Here is a 26,226-nt window from a genome sequence, read left to right as displayed (position 1 = left end):
GCACTTCTACCTTTTTCTAGTATAAATACTAGAATAATAGCATAATAAAGCATACACACTATTAAAAATCTCCACACAAACACACATATACTGTACATATATGCATTTTTTATATATAGCTAGATACATATATACATATAGATACCTTTATCACAACTGCTGCCCATCTCCAGCTCAATTGCCAGACTTAGAGGAATCCAGCTTCACAAAACATCCCCCAACACGGGGAAGGAAAAAAAAAAAAAAATCACTTCCTAGCAGAAAGTCCATTGTTATCTTCTGGATCTTAAAGAAAAGGAGTAAGCCGTGACTCCAGGCAGTGACATTTTGACTCCTGCCGTTTTCCTTTCAAGAGACAGATGCAGCTTAAACTTCCATTTCTGGCCGCCTGGCCCTGGGGATCCGTGCTACTTCCACTTAAGAGAAAGCTGGGTCTTCTCTCCGTTCCCCCTCCCTTCCCAGGGCTTGCAGAGAGCAAGCCAGCCAGCCAGCAAGTGAAAAAGAAACACACAGGACTGCAGCTATTCAATCAATCGCTCCGACTGCACATCCTCATTAGTTACTTTCAGGCTATTAACAGACGCCCAACTGCCGGCTTCCCTCCGCTACAGAAAATTTCCCCGTATATCCTGATTCACGGCAGCAAAAAAAAAAAAGGTTTAGAGAGATAGACAGCCAGTCGGTGCCACGAGAGCAGTGTTTTCCTCAAAATAACCGAAGGAAAAAGGAGAAAAGCCTTCTTCAGGGATAACATTACTTGTGATGCCTTTGCATACCGGGTTTTGATTTCACCAGAGTTACAATATGTATCTCCCGCGGATGCTTGAAGAGCGACAAAATGGAGCATACTGAACAAGAGGCTAAGAAATCTGGACCCTGCAGTATTAGTGTCTCAGGCTGGAGATATTTATCTTTTAAAAAAAAAAACCAGACCGCTAACGTTCAGCCTCTCAACCTGCTTGCAAGCCTCGATGGGGAAAGAGCTGCTAAGAGGGGGGAAGAGCCTCCCGAACCGGGCAAACAAAGTCTAAGCACACAATGTAGGATTCTGTGATTCTATGGAAAATGGGCAGGGCAGAGCCGCGCTCGCCGCCGACCATGAAGACAATGCAGAAGCACCCACTAAGTAAATCACAGTCTGTCAGAGCTGGCAATAACTGCAACACAGCAAGTTATGGCTCCAAATCAAGATTTCCCTCTCGGCTGATAAGCAGCACCGGGCACTTTTCTGGTACGGCTAAAGAAGCATCACCTGCTTCAGGGCTGGAAGGTAAGTCCCTCTCAGGGCACCTTTAGAGAACAAGGAGCTTGGAGCAGGGCCAGTGCTAGACCAAGGTTTTGGAGTTAGCGGCCAATGGCACCCTATCAGGAGCCTTTGCAGAGGTTGGTAGTTTTATTTGAGGATGCGCTCTTTCATACCGCCAGCCTCCTCCCCCTGCCTCTAGGAAGGAAAACTTATTTTCTGCACCACCTGTAAGTACTGCTCTCCCAAAGAGGGCTGTGTTAAAATGGGATTTAAACCATTGCTCCTGCTGTTCTCACTGTAAATGTGATGAAAGCAGATGGGGGTGATATATTCACTTGAAACCGGGGACTAAAGAGAACACCTTTTATTTTACGTCGAATAGTAATGTGTAACGTAATAGGTTTGGCTTTCTCCACTTCTCACCCACAGGAAATCACATCAAAGCTGCTTCAGTGATTTACCACAGTCTGTTAACTTTGCTGAGTCATAAGTGAAAACAGGAGCCCAAATTCCCCACCATTTTCGACAATAGGTTCTGCAGGAGGGGCAGTTTGGGAAAAAGTTGAAGTTTAAACCACATGGAGTTGAAAAGCTAGAACAAGGAACACGCCTGGCTCTCCTTGCTTTCCTCTTCCCCCAACCTCCACCCAGCAGCAATTCAAGTTCTCTGGAAATAAACCACTGAGATTCCATCAGTAAACTGAGTTTCTTCCATTCTCAGATCACCAGAGGAGTGTACCAAATGGAAAACGGAAAATGAAATATTCACAAGATGCCCACAATAAACTAAAAATAAAACTACAGTCCCCTTTTTTCTCCTTCTAAAAAACAAGAGCAAATAAACAACATGCTCAGTCCCCGGGAAAAAAGAAGACCTAGATACAGCAAAATTGTCGAGATATGTTAGCTGGAAATCAAAACCTAAAGCAACCTGCTATGATGCCTGTAGAACAGTAGTTTTGCTGACTCGTGTAAAAAAAAAAAATAAAAAATCTATACTGTCACGACCAGGCAAAAAATTAGACAGTTCCCTCCCCTGCTCCACAAGCAATGCTAGAGGCTACTCTTGCATAATCTTCACCTGCTGTAAAAATCAATATACCTCTCATCGGCTTAGTATTAAATTACAACTGCTTTCTTTGTTGCTAACTCTCAGAGACCAAGACTAGAGATAAATCACCTTGTTTCTATGGATAAGCAATCTGAAACCCTCTTCATCCACTCTCAATTTCTGGGAAGGAGAAAAAAAAAAAAGAGAGCTAGATAGGTCTTCCCCCTTTGCAACCTTAAAAAAATAATCCATCAAACAAACGAGTTGTAAACATCCCTGTGGGACACTTTAATTTATCACTTCATATATTGGTGATATACAGTTATATTTATGTAAATAAATATTTACGCAAATAAATATTTACACCCTACACAGACATAGTTACAAATGAGCTGAGCCAATTACTCAGCAATGGCACACAGCTCTGAAGAGGGAACAGCCCAAGGATATAAGGAAGGTAGGTCTCTTCTCACATCTTCATATTGCACCACCCTCTTCCCTCTGCAACACCAAACCTGGTTTTGCTGGCCCAAAGGCAGGTTTGTGTAAGACAGGTGCCACTTACTACTAGGAGAAGTGCTGATAATTGACATCCTTAGAAGACAACCAACCCTCTTGGCCACAGCGGTGTAGCCTCACTGACCTCTGGTCAGGATGTGCTTCTTGGACTCCATCTGAATTTCCTATTGCTGGGTGCTCTGGCCACTTGAAATCTGCAACTTTTGCTGCTGTGGGAATTCATATTCTACTGTGAAGAGCTTTTTCTCAAGGTGGGAGAAGTAGAGATGAAACAAACCACCCAGATTTGCAGGAGAGTGCTCGCCACTCCGTCTCCATGGATTGGAGAAGGGCAGGCAAAACAATCAGTAACAAAGAAACCTCCTCAGGGGTTAGAGTGAAAAGAATTAAGTTACTGAACTTGCAAATAAGGTCACAGAAACAAAGATTAGAGGGGTGTCTGTGATTTTGCAAAGGGCAATGCAATGAAACTACTGCATGGGCTCGGTGGAACTTGCATCAAGACTGTGGCACCTTCCAGACTAGGCTTGTGTTCTCCCAGAACTGGCCAGAACACCTCCAGATCTGAGTTCCTGCTTATGAAGTCCAGGCAGTGACTCTAAAGCAGCCCCAAAGACCTATCTGGAGATGCAAAAAAGGGGTAGGACCACATAAAAGGGGTAAGAATAACTCTTGTCTGTCATTACTCATAAGGGGCTAGTACTGGTCCCTGTCACAGCGAACAACAGATCACACCATCTACTCCAGGCTGCCAGGTCCTACATTTTTGTAATAAAGTTCTCAGCCTGGTCACTTTCTGCACACCAGCCTTTTAGCAGGTCACAATAATCAATCAATCAAAAGTCAAAATCAATAATCAAAGTCACAGTTTAATCAGTTGTGACTTTTAGCAATTCATAATAACACATGGTGACCAATTACCTGCTACAACATCCTTCACTCTTATGTGCAAAAAAGATTTTGAGTTTGTGAAAGGCTGTATTTACCACTCATCTGAAAAAAAATATCATACTACTCACAAAAAATTAATATTTCTTTCCCAAATCATAGATTCTGTTGAGCAAAATGAACTAAATAATAATACTATCCATCCTCAGATTCATACTCCAAATATCCTTATTTGGTATCTTTGTGTTGTCTTTAGTAGGATAAGGGCAGACTGCTGGTGTATATTATCTAACTGGTTAGGAAAATAAAAGAAAGATATAATAAAATTGCAGGGATTGAGATTTTGTTTTATCTGCACACATCCTGATACGATGGTACCTTGGGCTGCGACTAGAGGGGATTGAGAATGTGATTCATAAAAAGAATCAATTCATTCTGCCTCTCAAGTCTGCCTTAATTACAGGCATTTGAAAAATACAAAACCAGTTCAATATGACTAAATACCTTTCCAGCACTAAGTGTTCCCAAAGCCTGCCTCTCGGGTACACTCCTATTAAAAATGTCCCCAGCTGAAAGCAAACTGAACCCACCCAAATATTTTCACCCTCTTTATATAGCTACCTTGGCACTCCCCATGAGAAAATGCCAATTGCTGCTGGTCAGAGCATTACCCGAACAATCAAACAACCCTGTAATTAGCCTCTTGTCTGAAGGAAGGATCAATAAGCGACACATACTATATCCCCCTTTTTTAAGCAAAATTTGTCGTTGTTTTAAATGTTGTAGCACTCACGCAACAATAGTTACCACAGTGGACAAATAATCTAAATATTTATCTCTCCTCTGTGTTGTTTTAGGAATTGACCTGCCTGGACAGGTTATTATATTCAAATATGGTAATGCCCGGAGGATGCAGCGTGGCCAGACTTAAGCACTGAACCATTTCTGCCCCAAAGAGTTTACAGTCTTAACAAACTATTAGAGTGTGATAAACCCTACACAAGAGGCAGGAAGGAAGAGGTACATCAGGAAAATAAGACATGCAAGTTAAGTAAGTCTACCCTTTATGGGCCTCTGGGCAACTATTTTATTTTTACAATACACTGATATGAAAGCCATTATCCCCAGATAAATAACCAAATCCTAGGGGGCGAAAATAAAAGAGTATCTCGAGGGAAGATTTGGTAAAAAAAAATAATCTTAGTTATTGAAAATTTATAAGAATGGGAAAGACAAGTGTTTCTCTCAAAGAGGACAGACAGAAGAGACCTTACTGGGGATGTGGCAATGGACTAGAAAGGACTAAAGGATTTCAAGGCTTCCTTCAGCACTATTTTCTACTCTCTCAAAAGGCCAATTAGTCTTACGGATTAACTACAAAAGAAATACAGAATAAAAACCTGCAGCACTTGACTTGTTATGACTTAGTATTTCTTTTACAAACATGCTTAAAGAAATAATAGGCTCAAGTCTAAGCTTGGAAGAGTTGGAGCACTTATGGGTTTGCTGTTGGCAGCTAGTTTTTGAAGATGTTACTCATAGATGTAACCACCAGTGGAGTGGTTTACTACAGAGACAAACAAACAGAGATTCAATATTTGTTTCACAGACAACAGGAACTACAGAGCTTGTTTCTTACTTTTACAAAGTCAGTACGCTAAAAGATTTTAGCTTGTAGGGCAGGAAAACAACCCAAAACATAGATACCCCATTTTCTACTCTGCTACATTTTTATTAACTACTTTCACTGCAAGTTGCTGATCACCTACCACACTGCATAAATAATGTAGGTGCCTGTTTGACCTTGATGCTTTGGTCTCCTATAGTCATGTTTAAAAAAAAAAACCCACCAAAAACCCCAAAACACCAAACAACCAACATACACATAAATACAATTTCTTAAAAAATGGTTTATATGCATGAATGAATGCTTAAAAAAAAAAAAAACACACCAAAAAACCCCAAAACCACCGAACAACATACATACACATATATACAATTTTTAAAAAAATGGTTTATATGCATGAATGAATGTTCAAGTGGGAATAATCAGCTGGGCTGCTAATTCAAATACTTTCATTCCAAATAAACTAACGTGTTGAGCCTATTAAAAAGGGAGTATCTAATTCACTTTTACAGCCTTTAAAAAATAAATAAGCATTTCAAAAACTACAACAATTCAACCCGCTCCAAGGCAGTTTAAGATATAACAATAAAGCATATACATTCAGTAAAAGTATGTTATTCACAACTTCATTAAGACAGAAGAGACTATTTTTGTCTCATTGTCTCTTTAGGGTTGTTTCAGAGTGCTCATGTGACAGCACTAACAAGAAAGAGATGTCGTTGGGTGTCGTCAGTATTTACTTATGCTTTCCTCTACCCTGGTGAAAATACATACCAGCTAACAAAATTAGAGACAGAAATAAAAAGAAGGGGGATAGAAAGCATGAGGAGATAGAATCATAGAGCCATAGAACTGCCTAGGTTGGAAGGGATCCTTCAGATCAGCCAGTCCAAACATCAACCTAACGCTGACAGAAACCATCACTAAACCACGTCTCTAAGCACTATGTCTACCCGTCTTTTAAATACTGCCAGGGATGGTGACTCAACCACTTCCCCAGGCAGCCTCTTCCAATGCTTAATAACCCTTTCAGTGTAAAACTTTTTCCTAATATCCAATCTAAACTTCCCCTGGCACAACCTGAAGCCGTTTCCCTCAGGAAACAATAAGGTCTTCCCTCAGCCTCCTTTTTCCAGGCCGAACACCCCCAGCTCCCTCAGCCTCTCCTCATAAGACTTACTCTCCAGACCCCTCACCAGCTTCGTTGCCCTTCTCTGGACCCGCTCCAGCACCTCAATGTCTTTTTTTGTGGTAAGGGGCCCAAAACTGGACACAGCCCTCGAGGTGGGGCCTCACCAGTGCCCAGTACAGGGGGACAATCACCTTCCAAGACCTACTCACCACGCTGTTCCTGATGCTGAACAGGGCCTTCTTGGCCACCTGGGCACACTGCTGGCTCATGTTCAGCCCACAGTCGACCAACATCCCCTGGTCCTTTTCTGCCGGGCAGCAGCTCTCCAACCACTCTGGCCCAAGCCTGTGGCCCTACGTGGGGCTGTTGTGACCCAAGTGCAGGACCTGGCACTTGGCCTTGTTGAACCTCATCCCATTGGCCTTGGCCCATCGATCCAGCCTGTCCAGATCCCCCTGTAGAGCCTTTCTACCCTCAAGCAGGTTGACAGTCCCACCTCATTTGGTGTCATCTGTGAACGACTGACTGAAGGTGCACTTGATCCCCTCATCCAGATCATTGATAAAGATATTAAAGAGAACTGTCCCCAATACCGAGCCCTGGGGGACACCACTCGTGACCGGCCGCCAACTGGATTTAACTCCATTCACCATCCCTCTCTGGGCCCGGCCTCCAGCCAGTTTTAAACCCAGCAAAAAGTATAAGAAGAAGAAATGTCTGAACAGCATTTTTCAGATGTGTATTAACCTAATGAAATAGGAAACCTCATATAAAAATAAATCAAAATGTTAATGTTTTATCCTGGATTAAGCATTCTCTCTCATTTTGCTCACTTGGGGAGAATTCAGACTTGGGCCCGATTCACAGACTCTCATAAAAATTTAACTAAATGCCTATGTAAGAAGCTTAGGGTAAAAGCAAACTCAAAAACCCTGATCTGTTTAAAGTCCTGAAGTCCAAGTTCATGTTCTGACTAAAATACATTATGCAAATTCTAGAAGATATAACTTAAAGGAGAAAACTGAAATTTGCAGAAATAGCGTTTCCACATTTATCACATTTCCAAATTCTACAAGATATAACTTAAAGGAGAAAACTGAAATTTGCAGAAATAGCGTTTCCACATTTATCAAGACAACTAGACAGGGAAAGAAGCCGCAAGATGATACATCAGAGAAAATGCAACCAAGTCACAGTACACTAATGTGTACAAAAGCTACCAGGCCTGGAAAGGGAAATAAAAAGGAAACTCTGCAAAGCTCACTGGCTACAGAACTCCATCAAACAACTGCTAGATGCCAATTATGATCAAAAACTCTCCCAGTCCATTAGCAGGGATTTTAAAAGAAGATACTGTGCTTTACTAGCGATTGAGACGATCAGACAAGCCTTGCAAGATGATCCAGGTAAATATCAAAGACTTTTTTTATTTACAGAGAGGTAATTCTGTTGGTGTTAGACACTTGCATTGTGCTGGTATATATATAAAAAAAAAGTAATTGAATTAGTGCCCAGTTCAAAAGGTGCATAGCAAGCAACGTAAATGACAGTTTAAGTCACTTAAAAGATGTTTAAGTCATTGATTCCTAAAGGACTTTACAGTCTGAAAGGCAAGACCTAACATGAAAGCAGATGAATACACAGACGAGGCTGGGAGAAAGGACAAAAATATCATTGGAGATAATAATTTTTGGCTTTCAAGTACTGATTCTCACATTTTCGTTTTGCAGAATGTTCCGAGGAAGCTGTATGTGGCATTTAGTGAGTACAACATCAGCTGTTATTAGACTGATGCATTCGCTTCGAGGCGAAGGAACGAATACTCCAGCTCCGCAAACGTGAGTCAGAAATGAAACAGATGCCCGTCCCTAAGCCGTTCAACATATCCCCTGCATGATGTGCGTGGCCATACAAAATTTGGAATACTTGCCCCTTTTTAACCTCCTTATGCATCAGCCTCTAAAACCTCCTTAAACGGTTGACTCTACACGCAGCAAAACAAATTGCCTCGACAACTGCGCCAACACAAAAGCAGACACAAGTTGCTACTGCACATGACCTGGAGGTGCTGATGTCCTCGTTAGCTCCTAATGATTTTGGACTGCCCCTGCTAATTCAAATTACCTTGTGTTTGCTGCAGAGAGATTGCATGCAGACAATTAACGCAGATCAGCTGATGCATGGTAACTTGTTCCCGCAATGTAATTTGTTTAGAGGCTTATGACTTACACACACATTAGTACAATATCAGTATTTATTATCCTCGTTATTAAACAACAGCCTTGAGCCACGGGTTTCAAAACCAATCCTTTTACTCTCTGCCTCAATTCACAGCTCTTTTACAGTCTCAAAAAAGCAATCCTTCACTCTGGTTATTGGGATATTCTCACAGATGACTGGCCCTTGGACATATCGAAGCTCAACAGCTCTTGTCATTCCTCTCACTGGGCCAGGAGGCTGCTCTAAGCTTCAGTACCTCTTGCTCACTATGGCAGGATTTTGGCCCTAAGCAATAAGAATTATTGCTATGGACACACAAAAATAAAGACTGCCAATGTACTGTAGACATCCGAGGGATGGCACCAAAGACACCACTTGGGAATTGGTATCTCTTTAAGATGAAAGAAAAATGATAATTTAAGTACTTGGACGCAAAAAACGCTACCTTAAATATCTCAGCTTTGCAACTCCCTTCAGACTCCAGGCTGAATAAATACTTCCTGGGGTAAGATTTAGGAGACATCTTGAGGATCTCTTGGTTTGGAACAAAATGTGAATGACAGTCTCTTGAAGAGCAGCACCAGTGCCCAGCCCATGTATACTCTTGTCCCTGTTCACATCTGGTGTGATACCCCCAAAGAAGGCCACAGCACACAGCAATGAAATGTTAGCAAATCAAAATAGACTTTGTGGGAGTCCCTTATTTTCCTCCCACATTCTGTACTGTTGAGGACCTGGTAACTGAGAGAACTGCTGTAAGCTCTATCTATTGAAGAGAGCCCAGCCACACCAGGTACCTGCCTATGGTCTGGATGGAAGACAACAAAACTGGAGAAAAAATAGCATATAGATTGGCTGTCACCTGCTTGACTGACAGACAAAGATCCATAATGGTGACACTTAGAGGTGGGAGTGGGGTGGGGGAAGAGATATTATAGCAGATATTGTAACAAACATTATTTTAAATTGTCCATGGAAAGGAAAATTCAGCCTGTCTGAGCAACGCAGTACCTGGAAGTTATTAAAACAGGAAGAAAACAGACTGCATCCTGAGAACAACAGAAACAATCAGGAAAGAAATGGAATGATTTGTGGAGATGGGATTAAAAGAACAAAAACAAGTAGCAACAGCTTTAAGGGAAAGACAAAACAATAACCAGCTGCTATGCGTGAATTTTGTCTAAAACATATTCAACCTCTCACTGGTATTTACTATAACTAAAAGAGTAGTTTCAATTTGCCACCTGAATGCAGTTAAACTAATGTGTAAGTATCCAGAAACACAGCACAGGATCTCTTGATTGTGCTTCCTAGATTTAATTTCTAGGCTAGAAAAGTATCTGATACCCTCAGCTGAAATTTTTGTTCTAAATGCATCTAAACATTTCTCTTAAGAAGAAAAACTTTCAGCAGCCTCCTCTGATTTGTCTTACTAGCATCACACAGTTGAGAAGTTAAGTTGTAGGCAAGCTGACAGAAATGAGTGAAGTAGAGACTGAACACAGTGATCAGCTGGTCAAATGGCACAGAGAAGAGAAACAGACCAGTAAGTAACATTTTTAGCCCAGAAAGGATTTTCTGCATAGCACATGCCAGTTTATAACTTGACCTTTGCCAAATGTGTTTGCAACTATTTCAAACAGACTATAATCAAGTTTAATTAACAATTGCATACCACTTAAAAGCTCTTACAAGTAAATAACGTCAGGTAACTGAAGGACTGAAGAAATTAAGCACCAGTGAAAGTAGTAAAGGTTTCCCAGTAAAGTGTTTAAAAAAAATATATATAGTTAGTTAGTACCCTACCGTACCAAGAAACGAGAGAAGGCTTTTCTCATCTTCTGTGCTGCTATCCAGCCATTCGGCCACATCACCAGGAGAAAGAAGACTCATTCTCCACCCAGAAAACTTTTCCATACAGAAAAAAAGAAGTGAACGAAGCAGGGTAGGAAGAGTGGGGAGGAGCTGATGGTCTTGGGATTCCAGTACTCCAGTTATTGTCTACACTGACAACGTGAGAGCGTGATCCTGCCCTCTTCTCTCAACCCTACACCTGACAGCCTGTACTGACAAAGCAGGCATGGGTGGGAGCAGTAAGTAGGGTCTGTACTTGTTGTCCCTTTGTGTCAGGTTTCAGTCCAAGCAGGAACAGAAAGAAGGCAAAAAAAGTGGTGCAGGGGAAACCGAGGCTTTAAAATCCAAAAGAGGTAGCAGGTTATGATAGAATCAATTTAAGTAAAAAAAAAAGAAGAAACAGGTCTCAGTGCTGAAGAAGCTCAAGTAAGTCAGCACAATAGCTCATCAGCTAAGTGTAATATATCCCTACCACTCCTTATGGTGTTGGCTTTGTTTGTAGGCTCAGGTATTATGCTTTATGCTAAAAGAAAAAACAGGAAGCTTAGAGGCAATTTAAATACCCTCCCCATTACTGAAGAGAGCCTGCATTCCCCTGTTTACAAGCCCCTTCCTGCTCCAGCTATTATAACAGCATCCCAGCCTTCCTTACAATGAATTTGTTCATGCAATGGCAGGTTGATCAATCTGTGAAGAGGAAGCTCCCACCCCTCCCTCTCCCCTCCTCCTGCATGGCGGCGGCATTGATCGGCAATAATGGAATCTGCTGCTGACTGCCAAGAGCAGCATTAGAGAGAGGGGAACTGCTCCTCTTCATCAGCAGCAGTCACAGCCCCCCCGGGCTTCAGCCTCGGCTGCAACAGGGCAAATGAGACAGAGGTAAGGAGAGAGCAGCGTTCCTGGGGGTTCAACCAAGTCACACGCTAACGGTCGGTTATTTATTAAAAAAAAAAAAAAAAAAAAAAAAAGGGGGAAAAAATTTCGTTAAGAAAAATCAGTAAAACAGGTTAAACAGATGATTGGTTTATGCCTTTGAATATCTGGATTTATCCTGGGCTGGAGATCACCAACAGATATGCATGACCCTGGTTCACTCTATCTTTTACTTCCATGCACTGCCAATTGCCTGCTATGATAAATGAAGTGGCTGATAAAACCAACTCAGTTAAAAAAAAAAAAAAAAAAAAAAAAAAAAGATAAATGGGAAATAATTCTGCTCTGTCTAGACAGCGAGCTCGCTCTGCGCAGCTTCGCAATGAAGCCTTGTCATTGTGACTTTATGAAGGGTCACATTTAATTGTACAGGATTTATAGCTTATGATTTATTCTACACAAAAGAGCATTTTACAGGTTTACGCATGCATGAGAAGAGACGAATCCCCGGTAAGTGAGGGACTCCTGGGCCCCACAAATCAAAATTGCCTTTGTCCTCAGGGGATGGAGCTGATGCTCTGATCAAACTGCACTCTTTAAAGAGACAGCAGCCTTTTGTTCACCGTTTTCTGAACCTGTCTTTATTTTAAATAATTTATACAGTTGCCAATCCCTATTGCAAACTAGGACACTTGCTGACCACCGACTAAAACCCAAGCCAAAACAGTAACAACAAAAAACCATTAGATCAGCAAAGCGAAGAATTAGATACCAACCAACAAACTAAGAAAAAAAAAAAAAAGAGCTATCAAGTCCCAGCAGGGAAGAAAATTCCAATTACTAAGACAAACCGTAGCAAGTATTGTTTGTGCAGGACAGATATTTTCATAAAACACCTGCCAAGCAGGGCAGATGCTATACAGAATTCACAATTAATGAGGGAACATGGGACAGGAGTGAGATATCACAGCAGTATGGAAGACTTAGCCAAGCAGTCCTCCTCTTCATACTGAAAAAGTTCATTCCTCCTCCTCCAATATGAACAGAGAGATAAAAAAAACCAGAAACATTTCCTACATAATATAAAATCCAACAATAGAAAGGCATCAGATGCATTTCCCATCTATGCAAAAAATAGCTGATTTTTTTTTTGACAAAATGAGCTTTTCCAACAAATTTTACTGTGTGTGTGGGAGGATCATATTTTGTCCAACTTCTACAAGTAGAATCTTCTTTGAGTTAAGCCTGTGCAAATTGATGACGTAAATCTACTTGCAATAAGAATGAAATTAAAGAACTTTTACAGAAAGGATTAGGTAGCTATTTTCTTCTATCTGGTTAGAGAATATGAGACAAAAATGTCATCTCCTGCCTTTTACTTTTCCGTGAAACAAATACGGTGCCCAAATCCACCTGACTGTTCTTCCATTAATAACTAGTTTAATTTGCAATATTAACTATGAACTCCATAAATAATAGGTTCTAGAGAAAACAAAGTTAAGAGTATTGATTTCCCATGAATGCTTACCGATTTTGCATCCTTTCTAGGAGTACAGATCCTGTTTTCCTCCCTAGCTGCCTCATCTTCTATCATAATTTGGCTTTATTCATCCCTTTCAATGCATTATAATGTTCATGAAAACAGGGGAAGTATATTAAATACCAAATATGAAACTGCGTTATTGGAGTATTTTAAAAAATGGGAACATTAAAAAACTTTGTAAATAGCGGAGGCAGAAGTTGCAAAGACTTCAGTCAGGAAGATGTAACTAGGAACTGAAATGGTATTACAGATTTTCATAGGCAGACCTCTCCTGTGCATTAACATTTCCTGGGGTAACACACAAGAGGGGAAAAAAACCTATATAAACACTTCCTTACTATTCATCTCCTTTTGTGTGGCTTAACAGGACGGAGTATCACGCAGGAAGCTTGGCTGCAGTGGACTTTCAGAAGAAAAGTCCTTGTAAGTCAGTCACGAACACACACCTATTAGAAATCCAGGAAATTTAAAGCAATAGATAGATGCAGAAGAACCTCTGACATTTAGAAACACCAAATCCATCAAATTTAAAAGTAGAAATAATGATTACAATCATCTAACCTGACTTGAACACCTTTAGAACATCACTCGGTGACTCTCATCCATTCATTACATTATTTCTGGTTGAACAAAGACACGTCTTCCAGAAATAAAGAACATCTGATTGTAAATAGACACTGCAAAGCCATAAAGAACCAGTCTGTTCCCTTGATAAGCTCTTCCAACAGTTAACTCCCCTCGTGCTTAGCAATTTGCTCCTTAGTTCCACAAATGAATGTATCCAGCCTCCTCTCCCAACCACTGGGCACTGGCTGGCATTTGTATTCTTTGATACTCGCCATTATCAAACTGTGGCCTCAGAAACGTCCCGACTGTTTACATCCTGTGAAAACCCAGTTTCAAACAATTACTTCAAAATATCTTGAAGTTCCTCTGGAGCATTAGTTTTAACTTTTAAACCTCTTGCTGTGCAAGAACACCGAAGATTAAAGTTGCTCCACAACTGCAGGAGGCATGTGGTACTGGTCTCCTACTAAAGCTTGCCACGGACAGAAGAAACACTGTGAATAGCTTCTTAAATTTATATTTCTCCATTTTGTCTTGCACTTTAGGGCTTACCAAAAGCTTTCAAAAAGTCTTGTCCAAATTTTACAGGATAGCTAGTTTTTGACATAGGCTGCAAATAAGCATGAGAGAAATATTCAAAACAGGACTAACTCATTTTCATGCTGTGAGACCTACCTATCCTGGAAAAAAAATTGTTGAACCTATGCAAACAGAAATACAAATTGCTCTATTTACCATAGTGGAAGTATGCAAATTGTGAAAATAAAGACAGGTGGAAGAGATCAGCAAAATAGGAATAATAAACCCTCCAAAAGCAGGAGTGAGAAGCAGCTAATCTCTTCCTTGAGAGACTGCTGTTTTCCAAAATTAGCACCAGTAACCATACAGAATAGCAGGTGAAAACACAAGAAAATTTCTTCAAAGAGTTTGGGTTCACTTTCCTCACCCCTCAATTCCAAAAGCAGATGAGTCCACAAGGCTGAAAATTAAACCAAGCCCTTATGTTTTGGAACCTCTTATATAAAACTCGTATACATCCCCAACTGGTAATTCTTTGCATTATCATCAGCAAATAGGCTTCTGCTTGTTTCTGCAGTTGTCAGAAATGTCACCCTCCTACAGTTATGAGCTGGAAACCTATGAAGCTAAGCAGCTTTGCCATCCTGTGGATTTAAAAATTAGCATTTTTGATAAGTGAAACTACACAGGAGCACGAGTGCTCAGATTCTTCTACAGGAATTTTAGTAAACGATAATTCCTAAGATATGCAAATAATAGAGCACTGTTGCCTTCTGACGCAGATGCTTTGTAAGCACAAAGTCATAGTAGTATTATAAATCATAACATATTAATGTTCTCTGCATGAGGCACTTACAAGAAGAGGAAAAATGGATCTTACTTGCACTAGGGACAGACTGACGGACTGATTGATGGATATTGCTATAGTCAGTAGATAATGTCTTCAAAGCAATACACATTAGACATTGCACACCCAACTCATTCTTATTAAAGTGTTTTACAGTTAATTTAGGAGTGAATAAAGACAGGATATTTGTGTACTTGAAAAATGACATGCTCCCTTCAGAACAGGGGCACAGTGGGTAGGGAGAGGGCAAATTTTTTCACAAAAGGCAGACAGAAAAAGACATAAAATAGCTTGCTGAGGCTGCAGCCCTAGTTAATCCACAAGAAACAATAAACATCTGCTTCTCCAACTCCTGGATCAATGTCATATGTACCAGACAAAACTACTCATGTCTATACCTGCTCATTAGGAAACAATAAAAGTTATCCGAGTCAATTTGCCCCAGAAAAATGCAAAGCAGTAATAACTTTCCAATCCTGTTCAATGCCACAGCACAGAACAAACCAGCTAGCTTGAAAACAAGTTTCCCAGACATGTAAAAACATCAACTCTATATGCAAAAGGCTCCATTTCCTGCATTAAATAATTTTAAATGCCTATCTGTAATGAAAGTCATTTTGCTTTGAGAAGTAGTATTACAATATAACAGCATTCTGAGCACACTATCATCTAGTTCGAGAGCACCCAGATGGAAAAGGCCCAGTAACTCATTGCTTATTATGGAATCAAGGTGGATGGATTCACAATTATTTCGTGACACGGGTAACTTTTTGGCTTAGGCTACATAAGCAAAAGCAGTGTGTTACACTATGACACAACCCTACAAACAAGCCATGAGCAGCAGAACGTAATCATTCTGTTGCAATGTAAATCAATAGCATCTGATATGAGAAGATGTGGATAGCCCTGTGGGAGAGTGGCAAAGTACACAGAAAGCCCTTTTCACCAGGGGAAAAAAAAAAAAAAAAGAAAAAGATGGACACATACATCTCTCTTTAAGCCAGTCCATTCCTTTGTGGAAAGTGAAACCACACTGATGAAGTACCAGCCCACACATAACACATTATAGTCTAGTATTTTATCCTTTCAGATTGCTTAATGAAGTGATTTTAGCACAGTCAGTGATCTTTAGCACTCACTCTCAACAACTCTCATCCAGCTGAAGATGACAACCTCTACGTGCCACAGCACTGATGCAGTATTATCTTTTTCTAGAGTAATAGTTCCCCTTACTTTCCAGAGTGAACACCAAACCCAGCTGAGATCAGAAATGTTAACCTAGTGGTTAGGAGAGAAGCAGAGCAAAGAATTTCCTACATAACAGTTGTTGGAGCAGTGAGGAATGCAGGGGTAACGAAAAGCTGTACCTGCTGACAGCCTGTAAAGATAAATAGGGACAGAAAGGGCTCAAAATGAAGGTGAGAAAAACAGCAAACCTTGAAGTTGTGCAGTATATAATAATACAGGCAAGAGCTCCCTTGTACAAGTGACATTTTAAATAATGTCAGGACGCTATTTCCACACTTAGCTTTGACAGGGCACTGGAGACAAATAGATCAGCAACCAAAATGAAAATTTAAACAAAACCCTAAGGGAACAGCCTTTATAAAGCTCTTCTTCCCTGCCCACTGAGCATCCCTAGCCAAATCATTTGGCCTCTTGGCTGGCTTGTCATACTTCACCTTTCTGGAAACCAAGTCTAGTCCCAGGCCTCAGACAAAACTCACTTAAAAGTCAGTTTACTTGGACACAAAAGTACGACGCTCACCAGCACAGAAATTGGCTTGCACTTCCCTTGCAATATAAGGATACACCTAACTGCCTATATGCATCTAATCAATGCTTCAAAATCTTTTCCATTACAGCAAGCTATGTCTTAAGAGACTTCCCACTACATTGTGTTCCTTGGTGCCTATGAAGCACACACAATAACTTAGAATTACAGACGTGCTTTTCAGGTTAAAGAAAAAAAAGCTGTCAGAAGCCTATGAAGCTACTTGCTAAGGAGCTGAATTTTAAGCTACTTTTAAAACACATCTTCATCTTTTCCATAATATTTTCCCCGTGAACACACTAACACGACACAAACAAGGTGGCTTTTTTTAGGATGTCTGCCCCAGTTCTCTCTCTACATCCCAGTATTATGTTTTACTGGCAAAACTGACGCAAGACTATAATGCTGTAGGGGCTGGAGATGAATCCTTCATGCTGCTGACTGTACCTGCCCACAAAATTAAGTTTTGCTGAGTCTAAGACTCAGCAAAACTATGCACCCCTACATTTTTTTGCCTCCAGGATTTATTAATTAATTTATTAATTTAGAGAGGCTTGAGGAGAGCAGGAAGACTGGGAGTCAACCCATCAGTTGAAGATCAACAGAGTGAGGGAGACACGTACCTGCACCCACACCACAGAGCATTGTATAAAGGGAGACACGTACCTGCACCCACACCACAGAGAACGTCCAGCATTGTATAAAGAAAGAAAATTAGCTTTATCTAGAGGCCGAGGAGGTGAGCACAGAAGAAACCATCATGCTGCTCATATACAGAAAGAAAGATGCAGTCTTAAGTGATCTTCAAACAAATTATCATAATTGAAGAATAAGCAAATTACTGTGATTTTTTGGTTCCTGGGCATGTTAACCTTAGCAAACCAGTTCCAAAAATCAGAAGAACTGGCAACAGGAAAGTCAGAAAAGAAACAGGTCAAGCCATCCTGTTATTACTGTCCACTTTCCCACGGAAAAAGAGTTTGTCAACCTTACAGAACAGTGACCTAACCAGAAGCACTCAGAGCTCTGGCAGGAGTATTTCTACTGGGGAGAACTGCTGGATTTTCAGAACTTCACTGATGAAATGTTTTTCCCTATTTCCACACCAACTTAATTACATTTTTGTATTCAATCCAACTTCAGGTGTCCTCAGCATAGCCAAGGGATTCAGCTAAGTTATGCTGCTAGCAGTATAGTAGTTTGTTAGTATCTATTAATGACTACTCTAAAAACATCAGGCTAATTTAATCCAAATTAGGGCCAAGACATTATTTACAGAGTCATCCACTCTGGAGTGCCTTTCCAAACTGTGAGCCATATGCCTCATGTAAACAGACATCTTGAATTAAAGTATGAAGACATCCAGCTATGTATTTAACGAGCAGTATGTAAAGACTACTTAATTTCTGATGCTTGTATTCACACGATGACTTTTTTCTCAAGAATGTGTTCATGAAGAATGCCTTCTATATTCTTTCCCTCCAACCAAAATCACTGGGCCTTCAAAACAAAGGGCAGACTCAAAATGTCCTGAAAACATGGTGCTGTAAAAGCAAAACAAACCCCACAACTTTCCCAGATTTGCCAAGCACAAAGATTGATAGTGAAGCCCTTGCTCAGGAGCACTCTGAAAGTGACAGCTTAGAATGAATCGCGTCTCAAGCACTTCAATTTAAAAAAGGATTTCTGAGCTAGCATCTTTGCTAGAAATGTTGTGTTTCTTCTAAAGTTATTTAGCATTAGAAGTGTTACTAACGTTACTAACGTTAAGACTGAACGAAAAATTAAGCAGCCCTGAGAGGTGCTAAACCTTCAGGAATGGATAGAGTGTAAAAAAAGTTCAAATTCAAGGTCCGATTCCCCCACCCACTGAGCCCAGTTTTATGACCTGCTTCACACTTCTCAAGATCTGGCCCAGAAATCCAAGAGCTCTTCCATCTTTTAAAGTAGTATGAAAGAGAGATGGGGAGTGACTTTTGACCTTTCATACTGAAATCGTCAGTGTCTTATGTGGCATCTGCACCACAGTGGTTTTTTCTGAACAAGAACTTCCAAGAAATGCAAACTTCAAATATAAGTACAGCTTAAACACGACCACAACAAAAGTTAACAAGAACAAACACTATTTTTATAGAGCTACTGGAAGGAAAACAGTGTTTTGGAGAAAGCAAAAAACCAAGTACAAATATTTGCTGACGTGGGGAAAAAAAATAAGAAAAGAAAAGAGCACAGTTCCTTTTATCCCCCCCAAGACTTGCATCACTCAGGTAGTCCCAAGAAAAATCAACCTTTCCAATCAAGGAAGACCCAGCTACAGCTCTGCTGGCTGTACTTTCAAGTCTCTCAGGTATGAAGAAAAAGGGAAAAAAAAAAAAGTAACTGCCTAGAAACCACCCTGTAAGCTCAACTCCCCTCTCCTCCCTGCCCTGGCTCTAAAGGCACCAAAAGTCAAAGTACAGCACCACTGCTATTTTACAATCTGAAAGGCCCTTCTGATTTTACCTGTTCTAAATCATGATAAAGGAGCTTTATTAGAAAGACAGACAAGGAGAAGCACTTAACATATGCCAGATTTATTAGGAATTATACTGGAACACCATGGAAAAAGTATCTTTTAAATAATTCTTCCCAGTTCTTGTCGTGTAACTGATAGGAGCAATCAGACAGGTTAGTACTATCCTTGGGGTCTCAACTGCTCAATCCTTGGCACTTCAAGATGCTGATGTGCTAGAAATTGTCAGACAGAAATCTATCAGGCAGGTTTTCGGGGAAAGGGGACACCTTGCACTAAACTGTCCTCCGTCGCCATTGGGACAGCCAAGCACTTCCCCACAAATGCTGTGGGTCAAGCTTGGAAAAGGAAAAAAAAAAAGCATTTATTGCTCACCCTGTAGGCTACATAGTTTGCACAACTTCTATCTTCACAAGTGCTGAATTTTGCCCAAATTCAGAAAAAAATGCAAATCAAAATACTTGATTAAGGCAGTTTTGTTGGAATACTACAATCATTCATGTTGGTCTCTACTATTACTTTGTGACCTAGTGTTTTTCCTTAGGCATATACTCCCAACCAGAGCAGGGAAACAGTCAGGAATGGTTTTTCTTATTTAGACTAAGTTATTTGAACGACATCTCCAACAAGCAAACAAAAGAAAGAACAACTTAGTGATGGTTGGGCTTTGGGTGGTGACTGGCTTGGGGCTTTTTTTGGCCTTCTGTGACTAGATGTGATCACATAGATAATAGACAACCACAATTTTGCAAAAACCAGTTTCGGATGAGAAAGAACTAAACGTCTTATCATTCAGTCTGCAACATTCCATTGCCACCAGAATTCAAAAGACCCACACAGATGGCTTCAAAGTAATTTGGGAAGCGATTCAACATGATCAATACATGATATTCTACTGACCATATGATTTCCTAAGCTTCTGGTCAGATCATGCAGGAACTGCTACACCACTCCATCAACTTATTTACCCTCTGCCTACAAGGGTTAGTAGAAGGGTAATAGCTTTATGTAGCACTCCCACAACGAGTTCATCTTGCTTCTTTTCAGCACAAGCTAAATACCAGCGATTCTTGCAGAGCAGGGTTGAACATGCTGTGCCAACAGAGAGCTTTACTCCACCCTGAGGTCACTGCTTGCTCCCTTTATTTGTCAAGAAACCACAGCTTTGCCAACATCACCAGGTGGGAGTTGAAGTCTCCTTGATTGGCACAGACCAAAAAAAAAACAAAGGAAAAGACGAATTCACAATAGCCTACACCTCTAACCCCAGATAATAAGACAGAAAACCACCAACAAAAAACTGTTAAGTGTCTGTTAGCCCAAAAGCATGCAGCTTGAACTTACCAGGTATGCAGCAGAAGAGCAGGAGCATTCTGGAGAATGAGTGGTTATGACCAGCAACATGATTTCCTACCCCTGCCTATGAATCATGTGGTCTCCCTCCCTCTCTTGCTACTCAGTTCCACCTGTGTTTATAGGAATACTATGTTAATCTCTATGTAAGCAGCAAAATAAGGCAACTGCCAAAGCCCAAGGCCTTTCTAAACACTAAGAGATCAGTACACGGAGGGTTTTTTTTAATCTGTTTCCAAATTAGGGACCAAATTTAGTGGTGAATAAAGAAAACACAGCAAGGTTAAGAGACTGTATGCCTTAGGGAATTTTTACAAGGACATACCAAGTCCTCCATCTTGTGGACATGGGATTGATTTCTGACTGATGCAATATCCTAAAGATTCTTCTTGGACATGCTGGTGGGAGGTCCACTGGAGAATACAGCCAATATTTTAGAGTGACCTTAGGACATACCAGGACGGGACTTTAAGAGCATGAATGATGTGAAACACGACATTAGAATTATGCTGTATTGTACATATCTGGCATTTTTTTCTGTAGCATTGCCCCTGGAATCAAACAAATGTAGAGGCAATTAAAGCCTCTACTCTAGAAAAAGGACCTGGCCTTAACAGTTTGAGTGCAACTGAGCTTGAAAATCTGACTGAAGCCTACTCCAACAAAGATCAAAACAAGCAGGAAAACGAATAATTATAAAAAATAAACCACCCAAACCAACAAACTTTTCCATCCCTCTTTTCTAAGCCAGACTTGCATTTTTGAATGCCTATGATTGGCGCCCCTTTTGAAGGTTGCCCAGAGGCCTGCTCCAAGCAAACGCATCAGTGGAGCTGTTTGACTCCTCTGGCAGGTGTCCACATCACAACATTGCCCTCCCCGAGTCCCAGCCGAGCACGCTGCAGGTGCAAGAGAAGGGAAACACAATGTTGTGTGTTGTAACAGCAGATCCACTGCCTGCCTAAGGAGCAGCACTGTTCAGCTACAGAAGGAAAATCTATACAGACTCACCATAGCTATTCGTAGCTGCCATCATCTGTTCCCACAGCCAGCTATTGCACAACTCCACAACCCAATTTTTGTGGTTGCATTTACCACGACAATTTCAGCACCATTTCCCATTATATCCGTAACACATATAGTCTAAGTCTCTTGACTATTTAACAGAGATGACCCTGTTGAAACTGTAAGTACTGACTGTAGTTGCATCATTTGCCTGCTGACTTCTTGGGCAGATTTTCCTCTCCCTTACCGTAGTTGCATCATTTGCCTGCTGACTTCTTGTGCAGATTTTCCTCCCCCTTACTAGAAGCAGTCACCCATATATATTAGAAAATTAAATGGAAGGGGATCATTAGGTCTCCCTTCTGCCGTTGGCCCAGTTTCAAATCCCACCATTATTAGCTCTCCCAAAAACGTTTGTGCTGTCTGATGCCAATTAGCCAAGAACTCTAGATAAAAGAAAGTATTCCCTTTGTGGAGAATTAAAGCTTTGAAAAGGTACGTACCCCTACAGGCTGGAAAATGAATCTGTCTCTTGATGCCAACGAGCCATTTACAAATGCCGTCCATACCCTGTATTTTGCTGCATCACAGAATTCTTTGACTTTCCATATTACACATATTACACAGCTGGTGCAATACTTGCTCCCAGAGATCAGAAAATGGCAAGGAGCAGGTCAAGCCTCAGTGTATCAGAATGCCCCTTCCTCCTGCTTATAAACAAATGAAGCTGATTTGTTCCCATGAGCTTTAAAGAGCCATGACAGAACTTGCTCCCAGAGATCAGAAAATGGCAAGGAGCAGGTCAAGCCTCAGTGTATCAGAATGCCCCTTCCTCCTGCTTATAAACAAATGAAGCTGATTTGTTCCCATGAGCTTTAAGGAGCCATGACAGATCTTTCTGACAGGAGTCACCTCAAGTATTCGTTACAATTACACCGTTTTCCCCTCCCCACAGATTTTTTACAGAGAGAAAGAGCGAGAGCACCCACAGAGTATCAGCTAAAGCGAGGCACAACATGAAGAATCTGCAGGAATGTAAGTTGCTGCTCACGTCTGCCTCCCACAACTCCCCAGTATTGTATTTTTAACTCAGCACGCTATTAACATGTTAATTGTATGACAGAGCCCCCAAAAGAGACAGGAAATTCTAAAGGCTACCTCCTGGTAACCACCCCAGAATCACCTAAATGAAACTTGGAAGGGATGAGAATTTTGTTGCCTTGAGCCTGATTAGTTTGCCAAAAGTTTGCTTGTTTTTGAAAGACACACTTTTGTCCCAAAAAAGCTAAGGCAGAAGGTTTCCATTTTCTGATCATGTAATTCAAAAACAGCTGCAGAACAATCTCATTGGCTCAAGCTAACAAAAACAGTCTCTCCAAGTTAGCAAATTAGTATTCTCCCTGGTCTACAGATGAGGAGGAAAATGACTAAGTAGGACTTCATAATCAGTACCTATTAGAGGCTGTTTCCAAGGTAGAAAAAAAAAAACTTAACTCAGGAGATTCCATTCCTAGTTTCCTTAGACAACATTTATTGCTTTCATAGCTACTGAAAAATGTCTAGCTATATCAAAAGGCATGAAATTTAAATGCTTTCCAGCTTGCTATCACTTAACAATACATTTTAAGACAAAAGCTGCTGGAAAAACAAGCAGCATTACTAAGGCAATGCCCTTTATATTGAAAAGAAAACAAATCCTGTCCTCTTGTTTTTATGAGCAACCTGTAGGATTCCCTGAACTGCTTTGATTTACCATCACTTGCTGGAGGACAGGAAGCAAGGTTGGCAATATCATAAGCTGAAAACATAACACAATGCCAGCCACAAGTAAATGCTGAAAAATATCCTCACAGTGTGCCCTTGAAGAATGATATCTGGCCTTATCCAGAAATTTATCATATAAAAATGTACCGTCTTATGTTAAGTAAGTAAAGGCTTTCAGGGAGAAGGAAAAAAGTAAACCTAATTATTTAAGTAGCAATAAATGAGATTTTTTTTAACTTGGACAGCCATTACAAATCTTGTTTGTCATCTCTGCATTAAAACAGAATGTTTTAATGCAAACATGTAATTTCTGTACTAGTGAGCAGAAAAGTAGCAATAATCCACTTTTCCATTCATCATATTAAATCGGTGTAAATATCTGTCTAAAAACCTGTGTATAAAACTGAAATAATGAAGAAGAGAGTTGATATATACATGCAACATGGAAAAAAGCCTTGAAAGTTTCAAGTTGCTTTAAGTCTAGTCACTTTAAATTTCCAGCAAAATACCTCTGTGCCTCCTGCCCAGTCCTGCCTCACTGGAAATACTGCAGCAATACAGTCCCCTACGTGCACGGACCGTGTCAGGAGGGATCTCACCTGTGAACTGCATTCTGCGGTAATCCTAATACCTCCACCATGGTCCTGCCACCATGCCAACCAGAAGAAGGCAGCGGAGCCTCGGCGCTCTTCTCTCCCTGCACTCTGTTTTTCTCTGCCTCAGACGGTGTGGAATGCAGAAAAGCCAGAGCCGAAGCCCGTCAAGCCCAAGCCTCTCTATTCAGCTCCTTTGGCTGGAGTTGAACAATAGCCTCCCTTCGGTCGCTCGCCTTCCCCTCTCAGCGTACGGGATGCACGCCGTCTTCCCGGCAAACAGCCACAGGATCTACCCAGGATGGGTAAGACACTTCATTTTTCCTGTCCCAAGGGAGGGTGGGGGAGCTGAGAGCCAGCGCCAGCGCTCAGGGTGGGGTGGAAGGGGGTGTGGGCAGGAGGAGACTCCTGTTGGGCGAAAACACGGCCCATGCTGTGAAAATTCAGGGATTTCAAGCAGCTGACTCCAAGTCTAAAATGGGCTACAGGGAAACTTAAGAGGCTGACAGCGCTGCCATACACTGTCCCGACGACAAGAAGCCAGTCAAGATGAAAACAGGGTTTTGTCAGCTGACCGAGGAAATGCGTCTGAATGTGCCTGACAAAACTGCACTTTAATTGAAGACGCTACCCCACTTCAAATGTTTCCTAAGCTTAGGAAATACGCAGTACCAAAAAAGCCCCAGACAGTCACTGAAACAAACAATAAACTTTTCCCTCCCCCTTTGTTTCCCACACTGCCCCTTTTTCGCCTCCCCCCCCTGCTTAAATTAAATCTAAAATCTATGGCTTTGAAAGTGAAATGCTGAACTCTGATACCAAAAGCCTTTTCCTGAGTTCTGGTTTGTGGTGTGTTTTTTTTTAATTTTAGAAATGCTGAGAGCTGAACTTCCAGGTATAGCATTCCCTCAAAATAAAAAGACAAAAGCTGCTCTTTAAGGCACAGAAGCAAAAACCTACAGTTTGGTTACTGCTGCCCATCATAATGTCCCTTATACGTTATAACGCCCCTGCTGAGAACAGCGTGTCACATTGGATCAGTTTAAAAGTCCACGGTTTGATTCCCAGCAGATCCCACCTGCCAGTCAGGGACCAGAGCAGACAAGCACACACACAAGAGGAATGCAAAGTTGTTCAGCCTGTTGCTAAACAGGCTAAAAATTGCTCCCAAAGAGCTAAAAGGCTGCACTCTGCAGTTCTTGACAGTGTGTGTGTGTGTTTGTGTGAACATACTTGTCTTACTCCAATTTTGCCACTTGTTGCAAGACAATATTCTCCTCTGATTCACTCCTTTTTTTCCTACCCATCTCCTTCTTTCTTGCTGGCTTACTTAAAATGAACTTCTGTACGTTTTCTTAAGCAACAACCTCTCCACAGCCTCTCAGTGTTTCTCCTGGAAGGAACAGTCACTTCGGTCACCCTACCCCCTGCCAAGGCTCACGTGAGAAATCTGCGTGAAAAGCACAGCATAGCCCTTGGGAAAGAAACTTGTTGAATGCGTGCTCAAACAATACTGACTACAATATAAACAATAGAAAATGATAATTGCTCCCTCACCCTCTAAAACCAATCACTAAATTACACCCAGGGATCTCCCACCACGATTAGCACGGGAACAGAACAGCAGCTCAAAAGCAAGAACCCCCCCCCAAAAAAAACTGTCACAAACAGCAGTCCAAAAAATTAAACAGTCCCTCTAAAAGACAAATTGGTTTGACCCGCTGCTTAGAAATGCCTAATTACCGGAAACAGTGGGGCAAAACTGTCTCATGATCTCAGCTGAGCCAGATTCTGCAAAAATGCAGTAGCAGTTTTCAAAAGCGATTGCAATCTCCTCTCCCCCACCGTCCTTGCTCCGCAAATAACCAAACACTATGGTAATTACATAGAACACTTCATTCCAGAGCACTGTACCAACTAAATTCACAGCACCACAGAAAAGCATCTCTCTGGAGGGTGGAGCAACATCAGACAATTCACATATACCACAGGGCGTGATAGAAAAGATGGAAAAATTAAGGACTGGGACATTAAAGTTAGCCTATATGTCTCTTCAAAGGGGCTTTTATGGCCAAATCCTGGCTTTTTTTTCTTGGTTTCTTTTTTTTTTTTTTTCTTTTCTCTTTTTTTTTTTTTTTTTTGAAAGTTTGATTACATTTCTGGTTTTTATTTCCATGTTTTGCTTTTTCATTTCACATCATTTAGGCATGCTCTGTTTTTAAATCAGGTTCAAACAGAATGGTTAAACTTTGGATGCAGCTCTGAAATAAGGCCTATTTCTTCCAAAGAAGACATTTTTAGTGACTTGGGAAGGTTCAGTCCTGGTATCTATTTTTGTC

General features: G+C 41.0%; 1 protein-coding gene across 1 annotated transcript in view; it reads right to left on the bottom strand.

Annotated features, from left to right (window-relative positions):
* Positions 1-26,226, bottom strand: part of RASAL2 (RAS protein activator like 2) — a 184,420-nt gene that overhangs the window by 72,519 nt on the left and 85,675 nt on the right. The window lies entirely within an intron of this gene.

The sequence above is a fragment of the Calidris pugnax genome, unplaced genomic scaffold (genome assembly GCF_001431845.1).
Source record: "Calidris pugnax isolate Ruff unplaced genomic scaffold, ASM143184v1 scaffold63, whole genome shotgun sequence".
NCBI lineage: Eukaryota > Metazoa > Chordata > Aves > Charadriiformes > Scolopacidae > Calidris > Calidris pugnax.
This window is presented reverse-complemented; position numbering and strand designations above follow the sequence as displayed.